Here is a 13,378-nt window from a genome sequence, read left to right as displayed (position 1 = left end):
CGCCGCCTCAGCTGCTCTTACGTGGAGCGGGTCGGGAGGCTGGCAGCCAGGCGCCGGGGCCGTTTCTATGCGGTTGCTAGGGATGCTGCCTTAAATATCCCTGAAGCTCTGTGATCCAAATGGAGAAAAACTGACATTCTGACTTCCCATCTGAGAGTGGAATACGTGATTCACAGCCCTTCTGCCGCATTCATCAAGCCTTGTTTACATGGAAAGAAGCCAGAACAGCCAGAGCCAAGAGCTGCATTCGGAAAGCCAAGTAATGACGTCATCCGGGCAAAGCAGCCCCGGTAAACCACTTAGCTGGCTTAGGTGCCTAGTATTTAGCTGTGGAGCAAATCCCAGCAAAGTGTCGGAGGAACACCACAGCGTTTGGCCCTGTTCTTGGGATTTACATGGTTGTATTACGGTTTGTTTATCAAATAGTGTAACACCATCATTTGCTATTATCTAAGTGAGAAACAGCCCGCTCTGCCGGTGAGATGGCAATAAGAGACTTCCATCGCCCTTGCAGGGAGCAGGTGCAAACCGATGCATACACGCACGCACTCCAAACATGAAGGAGAAATACTATTTGTCCTGGTATAACACGATGCTCTATTAGTTATTTCAATCATATTCCTTTTTTGGGGATTTGTGTTCACAGCCACACATCGTTGGTCCCAAGATGGAATTATTCTTACCCCTAGAGAATTGCCGAGGAAAACTTTGGTTTTGGATGGATTGATGTGTTCCTTTCCCCTGGGGTGCTCCAGCCCGATTATTATTAGGAACCCATTTTTAGCTGAGCCTCTGGAACCTAAAATTTGTCCTTAGGGTAATGTAAGGTCCTGCTGCATGTCCAGTGTTGAGCTGAGTTAGGGATTAAGGCCGAGGTGGTGGATGCAGTGGACATGCTTCTTGTCTGCACGAAGTTTGGTTAAGTCAATCAGTCAACAAGGTTGATTTTCTCTGAGAATCACAGTGGAATCTGGCCATTCTTGTGTAATCCTATGAATGCCTGAATTACAGGCATGGTTTTTTGATTTTTTTTTTTTTTTTTTTGGAGACTCCTGAACTACCTCTTCTGGAGGGAAATCAAACACTTCCAAGTTAGAGTTTTGTCCAGTTCCAAAAGATTCATAAAATCCTCAAAATGAGAGCTTTTTTTTTTTTTTTTAAAAAAAGTAAATACCACCAAACAAACAAACGAACAACCCCCAAAGGGTCAAGTAAATCTAGAGACTGACAAATAGCCCTTGAATAATTACAGTTAATTTTATTCTATTTTGTATACAAAGAGGTAGGATCTTTTTTTATAAAATGAGACCAGGGTGGATTTGAACTTCTTATTGAGCCAGTCCCTTTATCCAAAGGAGAAATTGTGCTGTTATGATCAGTGGAGTGATGTTTAGCCATTTCCTCCCGGTGCCGTTGGGGCTACACGTGGGTCATCAGAGGAGTAAGGACTTAAATAAAACAGTGAAATCATCTGCAAAGAATAACAGGAGTACAAGGGCCTTTGTGGGATCCATTCTTGGAGAAAAGTTTGCTTTCTGGGTTAGACAAACGACAAGGCAGTGGCAGCAGGCTTGAAATAACCTGACTCCTTGGAAGCCGAGATTCTACTTTCTGATAGGAACTGACACAGCACTTAATCTTCGGAGGCAGAAAAAATGGAGTTTTGTGCAATTTAGGAGACTTTCTGAAACGTTCTTTAAAACGAAGGCCCTCTCTGCTTGGGCTTTTAGATGTCAAGCCATGGTTGGTTTGTGCTCTGGTTTGTTTTTCCCAGATGCGCATTCAATCTGGGCTTTTTTCCTGAAATGTATTATGAAATTTCAGAGTATTTCACAGTTATCTACCCAACTCTCTAGTTACATTGCGTGGGAAGTTAGCCCTACCGTGTGAGCAAGAAGAGCAGGCAATTGCCTTACATCTTGAAAATGGGTTTGGCGGTGACCTCCCCAAGAGGTGTCTGGCACGCTGGTAAAGGGAAAGATATGGTCAGTTCAAGGTTTCATGACAAGACACCTGCTCATCGATACTGTACCATTTTACGAAAGTATTTTCCTTGTTGCCTTCTCTTGTCAGAGAATATCACTTGTGCACCAGGCTAGGTTAAGAAAAGTCAGTAGCCTGTGGTTGTTAACCACTCAAGCCTCAAACACTTTTTTTGTTTCAAGGAGTATAGACTACATTCTTCCTTTATTAACCTTAAACTGAGTCTATGTTCCCCAAACTCAAGTGGCATTTGATATTTAGCCACAAAAAATAACCAATGAAGATGACAAAACCATTAACAATTAGTTCGCAAAGAGAAACTTTTGGGGTGTGTGCCTGCATAAAATGAAAGAGAATGTTGCTACAAATATTTTCATTTTGAGCCACAGTGGGATGATCATAGAATCTTCTTTTAAGGAAAATGGTTTCATTTTTGGGGACACTTAATAATACGAGTACGATCAGTAAGCAGAACTGCTGAATTCACCTGGATAGTTGTAAATGAAGGAAAAAGAAGCTCACTTTCCTAGACATAATTACGGAGTAGGCAGTTTACTTCACTTTGAAATCCTTTTATTGGCACCAGCAAAATGTTTGAATGACTGTTATGGAGTCTTTCACATTGCACCACGTGACTTCTTCAAAGAGCTATCTGAATAGTGAGGGCTTTAAATCATACACCCTTAAGATGCTGGTTTCACAGAGTTGGGACAAAGCACGGGGGTTTGTGCTGGTTCAGGCATTGCCCACTCGGGCAACCTATGGAAGACTTTGCACATTCAAAATAATACTGGACTGAATTAGAATGTCCCCAAATCTCTTCACCTCTGCCAGTAATTGCCAGAAATCCATAGCCCTATGCTGTTGCTTCTTACATGGCCAAGCAGAGGTGAAGCCATCTGAGGGCAGCGAAGGAGGAGGTCCCACACCCAGTCACAAACTGCCAAGAAAACGTCACCCAAATTCCCCCCCACGTGTACACTTTTTAAGATTTTATTTTTATTGGAGTGTGGTTGAGTTACGGAGCTGTGTCGGTTTCTCTAGTGCAGCACAGTGACCCCGTCCTACTTTTTCTCATACCATCCTCCATCAGGGTCTACCCAAGAGATTGGATAGAGTTCCCTGTGCTGTACAGCAGGACCTCATTGCTTATCCATCCTAAGTGTAATCGTTTGCATCTACCAACCCCAAACTCCCCATCCATCCCACTTCCTCCCTCCTCCCCCTTGTCAACCACAAGTCTATCACTTAGATGTGGAATCTAAAATATGGCACAAATTAACCACACATGTACTTTTTGAGGAATATTTTCTCCCAGGTTCTTATTAGCTGACCTCGCTTCATGTACAAATGCCGGCGTGGGAGAGGTGAGAATAGACAGAGGTGGGGCTCAACCCTCTTGACGCTGCTGTCCTGGCTAGAGAGGATGGCAGTATTATTCATTGACTGAAAGCCTCAGATTAACAAACCTGAAACAAAATAATCTGAAGCACCACGTCTGGGCATAACAAAGGGCTGTGCCATGAATTGCCAAGGGGAAAGTCGCATCTCCTGAAAGGTTTGGGTTTCTTCGGATATAGCTCATCTCACGGTTATCAGAAAGGACTGGTAAAGCATGCAGCCGTCAGCCTGGTTCTTTCTCTTCTGCAGGTGAGTGGCGGGAGCCTAGATCTACAGTGGGGCTTGTGTTCCATTCACTTTTATAGATGCTTTCTTCTTGCATCTTTCGTCTTCAGGGTGGGAGTACCATACCCTTGATGCCTTTGAGTCACATTACAGCACTGGAGTCAGGCTGGCTCTGCCTTGACATCTCTAGGTTATGAAGATTCAAGAAAAGGTAGACAAGTGGAGACTGCTTTTTGGTGGGCAGTGGCATTCGCAGGCTCCATATCACGTGCAAGTGCCGTGGAAAGCACCTGCGGGAGCCCTCACCTGGAATGTCACTCATTCAGAAATGACGGACCAGAGGGCCAACATGTTGGATTTCAGTTTTCTCCAGGGCCCCCTGCATGTAAACTTAGGATACTGGTTGGGTTGTGGAGCAGAGCTTGTTTGTTTATGTGGCAGCCAACAGAGTTTTCAAAGTGAAAGGAAAAGCAACGAATGGGATGGGAAACAGAAATGCAAGACCGAAGGATGATTTGCCATGTTCATCTCTTCCGCCTTTTCATGTAAATGTAAAAATCATGCCATTAAGGTCATAAAACACCTTGTCGGGTTTTTTAATGGCTATTATTTGGAATCCATGAATGTATTAAATTGGGGGGAAATGACATTATTACAATATTGAATCTTCCAATTCTTGAATATGTTATATTCATCCATTTATTTAGGACTTTAAAGTTTCCCAGTGATGATCTTGCATGTATGTGTGTGTATGTATAAATATATAGTCTTACATGTATATCATAAAAGTATATGGTATATAATACATATTTTATATATAATAGATGTATTCCTAAGTATTTTATATTTTTGTACAGTGCTAAATGGTGTTTTTTTAAAAATTTAATTTCCTAATTGTTCTGAGCATAAAGAAATATGATTTTGTGTATTGACCCCATACCTGGCAATCTTACCAAATTAATAATTACGATAATTTATGAGAAAATTGTTTTCAATTTTCTATACACCCGGTCTTATCATCTGCAAATAAGGACAATTAAATCTTTTTCTTTCTAATCATCATATCGTTATTTCCTTTCCTTTCCTGGCTAAAATACCCTGTACGAGATGTAATAACACAGTAATAGGTGGACACTTCTAGCTTGTGTGTGATCTCTAGGGGAAGAGTTTGGTTTTCCCTTTTCTCTCTCTCTGTTTTTGTAGAAATACTTTTATCAGATTGAAACATTAACCCCCTATTCCTATTTTACAAAGAGTTTTAATTAGGATATTGGCATTTATGAAGCATTTTCTCCTTGTTTTTTGATAAATATAGAGAGTTACCATGGTTGACTTTTGAGTATTACATCAATTTTGCTTTCTTGGAATAAACCCACTTTGTTGTGATGTGTTATTTTCTCAAAACAGCTCTAGATACCTTTGCTAAGATTGTGTTTGGGATTTTTATACTTTGGCTGTGGGTAGACGGGCCTTGACTTTTCCTTCTTGGAATGTCTTTGCTGGGCTCTGCTATCAGTGTTACAATGTGCTCACAGAATGAGGCTGGAAGTGCTCTTTCTATTTTTGTGCAGAGTTTAAGTAGAAAGGCATTAGTTCTTCCTTTCAAGAGTTGATATCTGGGCCTGGCATTTTCTTAAACTCTGGGTTCTGTTTCTGTAATAGGACCATTCATATGTTCTGGGGTTTTTTGGTGGGGGGCGCTCAGTTTTGCAAAGCTGTATTTCTCTAGGAACTTATTTTTCCCAGATTTTAAAATGTATTGGCACACTATTTCTTCATAATATCTTCTTATTATCCTTTCCATGTCTGCAGAATTTGTAATTCCCTCCCACCCCTGCTATTCCCCCCCTTTTAAGTTCATGCTCTATTTCTAGGATCTTTCCTTGTTATTTCTTGATCATTTTTGCCAGATTTTATGCAACTTATTAACCTTTTGGAAGGCCTAAGTTTTGACTTTGCTTTGATCTGACCTATGACATGATTGTTCCCACTTTGTTATTTTTCTACTGTTATATTTATTATTTTATTTCATGTTCTTTGAATTTTATTTTCCCTTTCATTTTCAATTGCTGCTTCTTAACTTGGCCGAGCAGTGGCTTCTACTCTCTTCTTTCCTAGCAGTCTGCGCCTCAGCTGTAGGGCTCGCAGTTGTGAGACTGTGTCTTTGAGTCCTCTTTTAAAATACATTTCGTCTAGGAGTTCCCCGTTGTGGCGCAGTGGTTAACCAATCCGACTAGGAACCATGAGGTTGCAGGTTCGATCCCTGGCCTCGCCCAGTGGGTTAAGGATCCGGGGTTGCCGTGAGCTGTGGTGTAGGTCGCAGATTCAGCTCGGATCCTGCGTTGCTGTGGCTCTGGCGTAGGCCGGTGGCTACAGCTCTGATTCAATGCCTAGCCTGGGAACCTCCACATGCTGGGGGAGCAGCCCAAGAAATGGCAAAAAGACAAATATATATATATATATATAAAATAAGTAAATAAATAAAATAGATTTTGTCTAAATAACATTTAACCAGTGCCTATAGTGTGCCAGGCAAGCTCGTAAAACGCCTTTCCTTACTTCTCCATTCTGCAGATAAGAAAACTGAGGCTCAAAGAGCCTACAGGATTCATCCAAAGTAGCTAAGCTAGAAGACAGAGGAGCCAGGATTCATGCTCACACTCTCTGCCTCCCAAGTTCTTCGTTCCTTACCGAGGGCAGCACTGGCTGTCACTATTCGTGGCATTTCTGCCTCAATTTCATATGAATAAAACAGCAAAAACCTCCCACGGTTTATCTTTACAAAGTACAGCTTTTTGGGATGACTTCTGATGAGCGACCAAGTCCAAAATTCTGTTTCTTCGCTGCCTCTCCTCTCCAGTGCTTTCCAGTTCCACGGCCTTAGCTTTATTTCAGATTCTCTTCATTTTCTGTCTGGAGCCTCGCAATGGTCTCAAACACATCCTCCACCCAGCGCCAGTGGGATCGGTCACTAACAGTGATCGGATCCCTTTTGTTCTCCAACTTACAACTGTTTTGTGATTCTCCACTGACTAGCGGAAGAAGGCTGGATTTCCTAGTGGAGCACACGGCAGGCAGGTCTTTCCCCAAGCGGCCTCGTCTTGTGGCCTCTTTCACACCCAAACCACCACCAAGGCCCGGCGTTCAATTCAGTCTCCCTGGACCTTCCGCTCACCCTTCCCCTCTGGCGATCCCTGACTCAACCCTCGAGATTCGTCTCGAGCATCATCATTCTGAAACAGTTTTCTAACGTCTTTCAGAGGATTTTCTGCTCCCCTCTCTGTGCCTCTATCTTGTGTAGAAGAGTCCATGAAAGCCTTTGCGATACTGAAGAATCCTTTATTTATTTACTCTTAGTGTCTCTCTTTGTTTCTTGGGCTTTAAGCTCCTTGAAAGCACCAACGATGGCGTAAATGCCTTTGCGTGGGTGCCCAGCAGAGCACCTGCCCATTAGCTCTTAATAAATGTTTGCCCAACACATTTAATTAACTTTCTCAAAAGAGTTTACAAGGGCAGAACACAATTCTTCACATCCCAGAGAAAATGCTTTGGGGAGAGAGAAAACAAAACAAAAGCAAAGCCAAAAACCAACATTACTGCCTATGTGGTATTCTGAAATTTGGTATTTTTAAAACTTGCTGTGGGTGGTTAGAGAAGAAGGTGAAAAGAGATGGCAGTTGGGTGAAGGTTAATCAGCCGGGGGTTGAAATTTCAAGCTCAAAAGAGCTGAATTCAAGGGGGGAAGAGACAGGTAATGACAGGAGAAGCTGATCTGGTTGGGCAAGGATGATGAATTTTTTTTTTTTTTTTTTTGTCTTTTGTCTTTGTTGTTGTTGTTGTTGTTGTTGTTGTTGCTATTTCTTGGGCCGCTCCCGCGGCACATGGAGGTTCCCAGGCTAGGGGTCCAATCGGAGCTGTAGCCACCGGCCTACGCCAGAGCCACAGCAACGCGGGATCCGAGCTGCGTCTGCAACCTACACCACAGCTCACGGCAACGCCGGATCGTTAACCCACTGAGCAAGGGCAGGGACCGAACCCGCGACCTCATGGTTCCTAGTCGGATTCGTTAACCACTGCGCCACGACGGGAACACTCCGGATGATGAATTTAACACAAGATCATGTCCTAGCTCAGCAGTGACTTTATTTTCATTTTGATCCTCGCTGCTGTATAACAAAAGGATGCAAGGCTATCAGCGTTAGTCCTGGCGAGGGAGATTTCAGGGCTCGCACAGGAAAGGGCCGGGGGGGTGTACGTCAAAGAAAGGAAGAGCCAGAAAAAGATGCCTAAGCAACACCATCTTACCATGAATCCTGGAAGGTTTTAGAATATTAATATGACCCAGGGGTTTTCTTCTTTCTGGGCAGGTGTTAAAAAAGTAAGAACGAAAGTAAATCTTCTAGCAGCACTTCCAGTCTCCTCTTTTTCTGATCTCATCAATATTTTAGTTAATTTACGAATTATTTACTTTGTAGGACAGCCAGGAGCCTTGCCACTGCTTTCTAGACTTTCATCTGCCGCCTTCGGCTTTCATGAAATAGTCTACAAATTCACCACAATTAACGTAATTCATTGTATTTTATGACTTTGGGTCAGAATGCCAGAATTTCGGTGCCAGTGTCATTGTGCTCATTGAAACCTCAGGAGTATCTTTCAGCTATTGGCTTTCAGACCTTTCTTTTTGAATAGGTGGCTCTTTACTTCCTAGGTGCCAAAGCCACCATGTCAATGTAATTGAAAACAAGCAAGAAGGAGACTGGATGGCTCAGATGAATGGAAACGTGATCCAGACTCTTCCACCCACAACCCATTGGCTGAGATCCAGGCGAGGCTGATGGGAACGAGCAGTAATTACCACCTGATGGCTGGACAATGGTCTGTGTGAAATGAGCTGGTTATCTCAAGTCTAGTTCCCCATGGACAGGTGTTCATATTGCAGTTTCCACCTCCAGCGACAGTCGCCCAGGGCCTGAAGGAGTCAAGAGCCCAAAACTAGCGTCTCTCTTATTTGAGGTTGGCTGCCCATTTGTGAGACAAGGAAACCTCTGGCTCCCGACTTCAGCAGAGGATGAAATTACCAATGTCTAATCAGGCTCCCTCTCTCTGTCTATCTCTCTCCCCCCCCCCCCAAGTGTAAAAGTTATTTGGAAAACAAGGGCCAGGGTGAGGCATTTCCCATTTGTCTATTTACTTAAAAGTTATGCTACGGTTCCAGAGGGAGAACGCAATCGTGGAAAAATGAGAACAATACGAAATTTTTCTTTAGCACTGTGGTCATGTGCCCTGACCCCTTAAAATGCCAGTCTTGCCTTATAAACCACTGAAGAAGAAGAAGAAGGAGCATTCGCTCCCCACATCTGTTACAAAAGTCATAGGCAGCAACCAAATTCAGTATCAATCGCATTATCCATCCTGCCAAGGCTGAAGATTATCTCCCCCTCTTCACTGGAGCAAGAGATTTTTCCAAACTTTATAAATATTGTTATGTCTCTCCAATGCATTACCTCACAGGTCTCTTCTGAAAGATATCCAAATCCTACATTAAGGCACTTGTGGGAAAAGAAGAAAAAATAAATGGTTTACTTTAAATGGGGTTTGGATAGGGTATGATTACGGTCTGAAATGTATCGCACTGACATAGTAAAACTGAACTTCCTAATGGATTCTTAAATTTTGAGTAAGCATTAAATCCATTTATTGAACTCCCCGCTGTATGTCTAAAAGTTACAATAAATACATATGCATATATATTTTTTTCCCCGATGGGCTTTCTGCCGTGAAGGACGTCACGCATTCGTTGTATGGGCTGGGCTTGAAGAATGCTGAGGACACAGAGCTGAATGCGGAGCCCGAGTGCAGGGAGGGAGGCAAAATGTTTTCGGAGCGGACAATTAAGGACCTGAATAGGGAGAGATTAGCTCCGCCACAGAAAGAAGAATGGCTAAAATAGGCAGAGGGAAATATCCCTCAATAGACTTACAAATGGATCCTGTCTCTACCCACAGTGTTTTTATGTCATCAGGTAACCAGAGCTGAACTGTGTCCAGAAACACATTAGATCTTGCTCCTCGATGGTGCCAGGCGGACAAATACGCAGAAGGACACACAATGGCAAAATTCAAACGTGAATAGAGAGCTGGATTTTCATTGTTTGCTCACAATACCTCTCGGGTAGAAGGAAGGAAGTAGGCTGTATTGCCTAATAACTCCGAAAGGCCCCAGAGAAAGAAAAACACACCCATTCCCATTTTGGTGGTGTGCTGGGTCCTGCGGCCAGCCGTTCCCGGTGATAAGTGAGAGAGGGCTATTCCGTGGGTCCTGCTCCAGTTGTAAAGCCATAAACCATCCACGTCGTCCATGAGTCTGTCTCGCGGTGAGGGGTGCCAGGGTATGAGTCACAATCTCTGCCAAGGAGACGGCGAGGTGGGAAAATTTGCTGACACGCTCTGTAGGAAAAGAGAGACCCCAGGATGGAAGAATGGTGAAAAGCTATTGTTTCTCTGCTTGATAAGTTAAAAAGAAAAAAAAATACATACATACATACATACATATAGAGTTGAAAAAAGTTATGTTTGTGCTCTTGGCTCAGGTTCTAACAGGGATAAACTTACGTTTTGGCATTTGGTCAATAAGAGCCATAAAACGGGAGCTTTAAGATAAAGCAGAGTAGAAATCATGGAACCTAAAAGCACACAGACATGCAGAGAAAGGCTAACTGATCCTAAGAAAGTGCAATAGGGCCGTGGAAGGCGTCTGCCCCTTGGACGTGATGACAGACCGGAACAAGACCATGTGCGAAGATCTTTCCGTAGTTGTTGGAAATGCGTCATTTTCGGATGTCACATGCGAGACAGCGACATTCTTATCGACATAGCGAAGTTCAGTGGTGTTCAAAGAATAAGGGCAAGGCTGAGTTTTAGAGGGTTTATTTTTAATGTTCCTGCTCTCCTCCCCAGCCCACGGTTTGGCGTGACAGACCAGAGGGGCTAAGTTGGCTTCAGTGTTTCCGCAGGGGTTTTATTGCATTATGGGATGAGCTAATATGAGCGTATAAACAAGAGCCTGATGTTTCTTGGATTGTAATTAAATTAGCCATTTGAAAATAGGCATTGTATGCTAATACTGCCTTTATACTCATTTAAGCACAGAGTTTTGGAGTGAATAATGCCTGCTGAACAATATACCGGAGGGTAACACTATCCACACGCTAAGATACGTCACATAGTTGCACATCAAACGTGTACACAACGTCCCTTGACTCCTTGCTCATTTTAAAAATGTTCACCTAGCAAGTTTCTGTCGTGGCGCGGTGGAAACGGATCCGACTAGGAACCATGAGATTGCAGCTTTGATCCCTGGCCTCACTCCGTGGGTTAAGGATCTGGCATTGCCATAAGCTGTGGTGTAGCTCGCAGATGTGGCTTGGATCTGGCATGCTGTGGCTATAGTGTAGGCCGGCAGCTGTATCTCCCATTCGACCCCTAGCCTGGGAATCTCCATATGCCTCGGGTGTGGCCCTCAAAAGCAAGAAAAAAGAAAAAAGAAAAAAATGTTAAATTTCTAAGAGGGAGGAAAAAGACACAGGAAACTATTCCTTAGATGTTTACCTTGTAGCAGCCTTTTCTGGAAATGAATCATGAATTCCTTTCTTAAAACCAGTAGAGGCTTGGTGAGCTGGTATTTCATTCACCACAAAATCAGAAGTGAGACTACCCTGCACATGGAAGTTCCCTGGCCAGGGGCTGGATCTGAACTCTAGCTGCTGGTCCACACCACAGCCACAGCAACACCGGATCTGAGCAGCTTCTGCATCTACGCTGCAGCTTGTGGCCACGCCGGATCCTTAACTCACTGAGTGAGGCCAGGGATCAAACCCGCATGCTCATGGACTCTAATTTCAGATCCTTAACCCACTGAGCCACAACCGTCACTCCTGCATGTTATGTTATAAGGAGCTTTTTAAAAAATTCTGGGTGTCCTATGTATCCTTATTCACTTTGTATCCTAACTAAATCTTTAGCAACTGAAGTTTTTAAATGTTCAAGGACTCCAGGGGAACCATTCATATCAATATTTAAACCTCCATATGTACATAAAATACTCCTGTAAGGATAACATGCCAGAAAAGCAATTAGAACCTGTGGTACACGCATGCGTTACGGACGCCAAAAGAAATACGACTCATCATTTCTTGGTAGACCCCAGAAAAATCAACTGGCTCTACGGTTTCACCTACGGAAAGAAATCTGTTTGAGTCGTTTACTTTCTCCCATCATTTCTATCCACGTACATGAATTCAGTTTTTTTTTTTTTTTTTGTCTTCAGGTTAATACGTTGAGCGGGGGGAAAAATGAGTGAGTCAGTGCCTCAGTCACTTTCAGGCAAAAGTCAAATTGAACTCTTCTGAGGAAAGACATTGTATTATTTTCAAAATGAGTAAGACTCTCAAGTCTTTCATTTACATCAGCTTTCTTTTATATCGCCTTCAAAAATACCTCACTCTTCATATACACACACACACACCACGTGTTTCCAGCTTGAATTTGATTTCCTCAATTTGCAAACATGGATAAAAATTGCGAGAGAGCCTCGAATGAGAGAAACTAAGTTGGGTGTGTCCCAAAACGTGCTCATTAACTTCACCTCCTCCTCGAAAAGCTTCTCTCTGGAGCAACCCCCACACTTTTGCTGGGTTTAGATGGATGCATCGCTTTGATCATATTTTATGGCTTTTGCAGCAACTATCAGATTGATTAAAAGTAAATAAAATGGGTCAAAGAAATTCATGCAGTATCTGAAAAGACGCCTGAAATGTGCTTGGTGACCTTTCAAATACTTGCGAACTCAGACTGGAAAAACCTCTAATCGTTGAGGTCTTACAAAAATTGGGTAGCCCTATAAATATTAACCAATATGGGGCCATATCAATACAGCTGGATATGGCCCTTTCACGAAATGATAACGCCTTGTTGATGTCATCAAGAAAGGAAGCATGGAAGTGTCTACGAAATAACCCTGACCTGTTTCTAACCTCACACAAGGAGTGGGCTATTTCTAGTTCTCCTTTCTAGCTGGAAACAACAGTTAACAATGGTAGGGTTTCCATAGGCTTAAAAAAATACATCCTTTTAATTTTTTAGGTTTAATCAGCGAGTCGGACCGCTGACCCGCTTCTTGGCTTTCATCCATTTTCCACCTGATACTTGCTGCTGCCGAGGCTTGCTAAACCCACCCGCTCTGCTCTCCGGGGGGGAAGTTCCCCCGGGGGTCTGGGTGGACGAGGGGGACGGGCCGAGAGCAGTGTAGGTCCTACAGGCACTCAGGGCAGGGATGGGCATGTCTATCGAGGGTACCTGCAGGGCACTTTTCCATGGTCATTTCAGGTACACAGAACGGTGTGTGGCTGGGATTGGTCCCGTGAACCTGTGGCTTCAGGGGATGCTGGAATTACCCCCAAGCGCAGAGTTAGCAAAGGGGCTGTCGGGGGTGGGGGGAGCAGGGGCTACCTCTCCAGCATGTGTGCGGTCCCCCCTCCCAGGCAAGACAAAGAGCATGTAACCTGCTTTCTTAGAAGTCTACCTTTTTTTTTTTTTTTAAAGTTTTGTTGAAACAGAGGTGACGTGCAATGTTGTGACTGTGTCTGCTGTACAACAAAGCGATTCAGTTCTCCATGTACACATATCCGTTCTCTTCCAGAGTCTTTTTCCATATCAGTTATCACAGAATGCTGGGGAGCGTTCTCTGTGCTCTACAGCAGGTCCCCGTTGGC

The sequence above is a fragment of the Sus scrofa genome, chromosome 10, assembly GCF_054392235.1.
Source record: "Sus scrofa isolate SSC_HxYL_T2T_F1_AM1 chromosome 10, Sscrofa_HxYL_maternal_Yorkshire_Landrace_v2.0, whole genome shotgun sequence".
Classification (NCBI taxonomy): Eukaryota; Metazoa; Chordata; class Mammalia; order Artiodactyla; family Suidae; genus Sus; species Sus scrofa.
Note: the sequence above shows the minus strand (reverse complement) of the source record.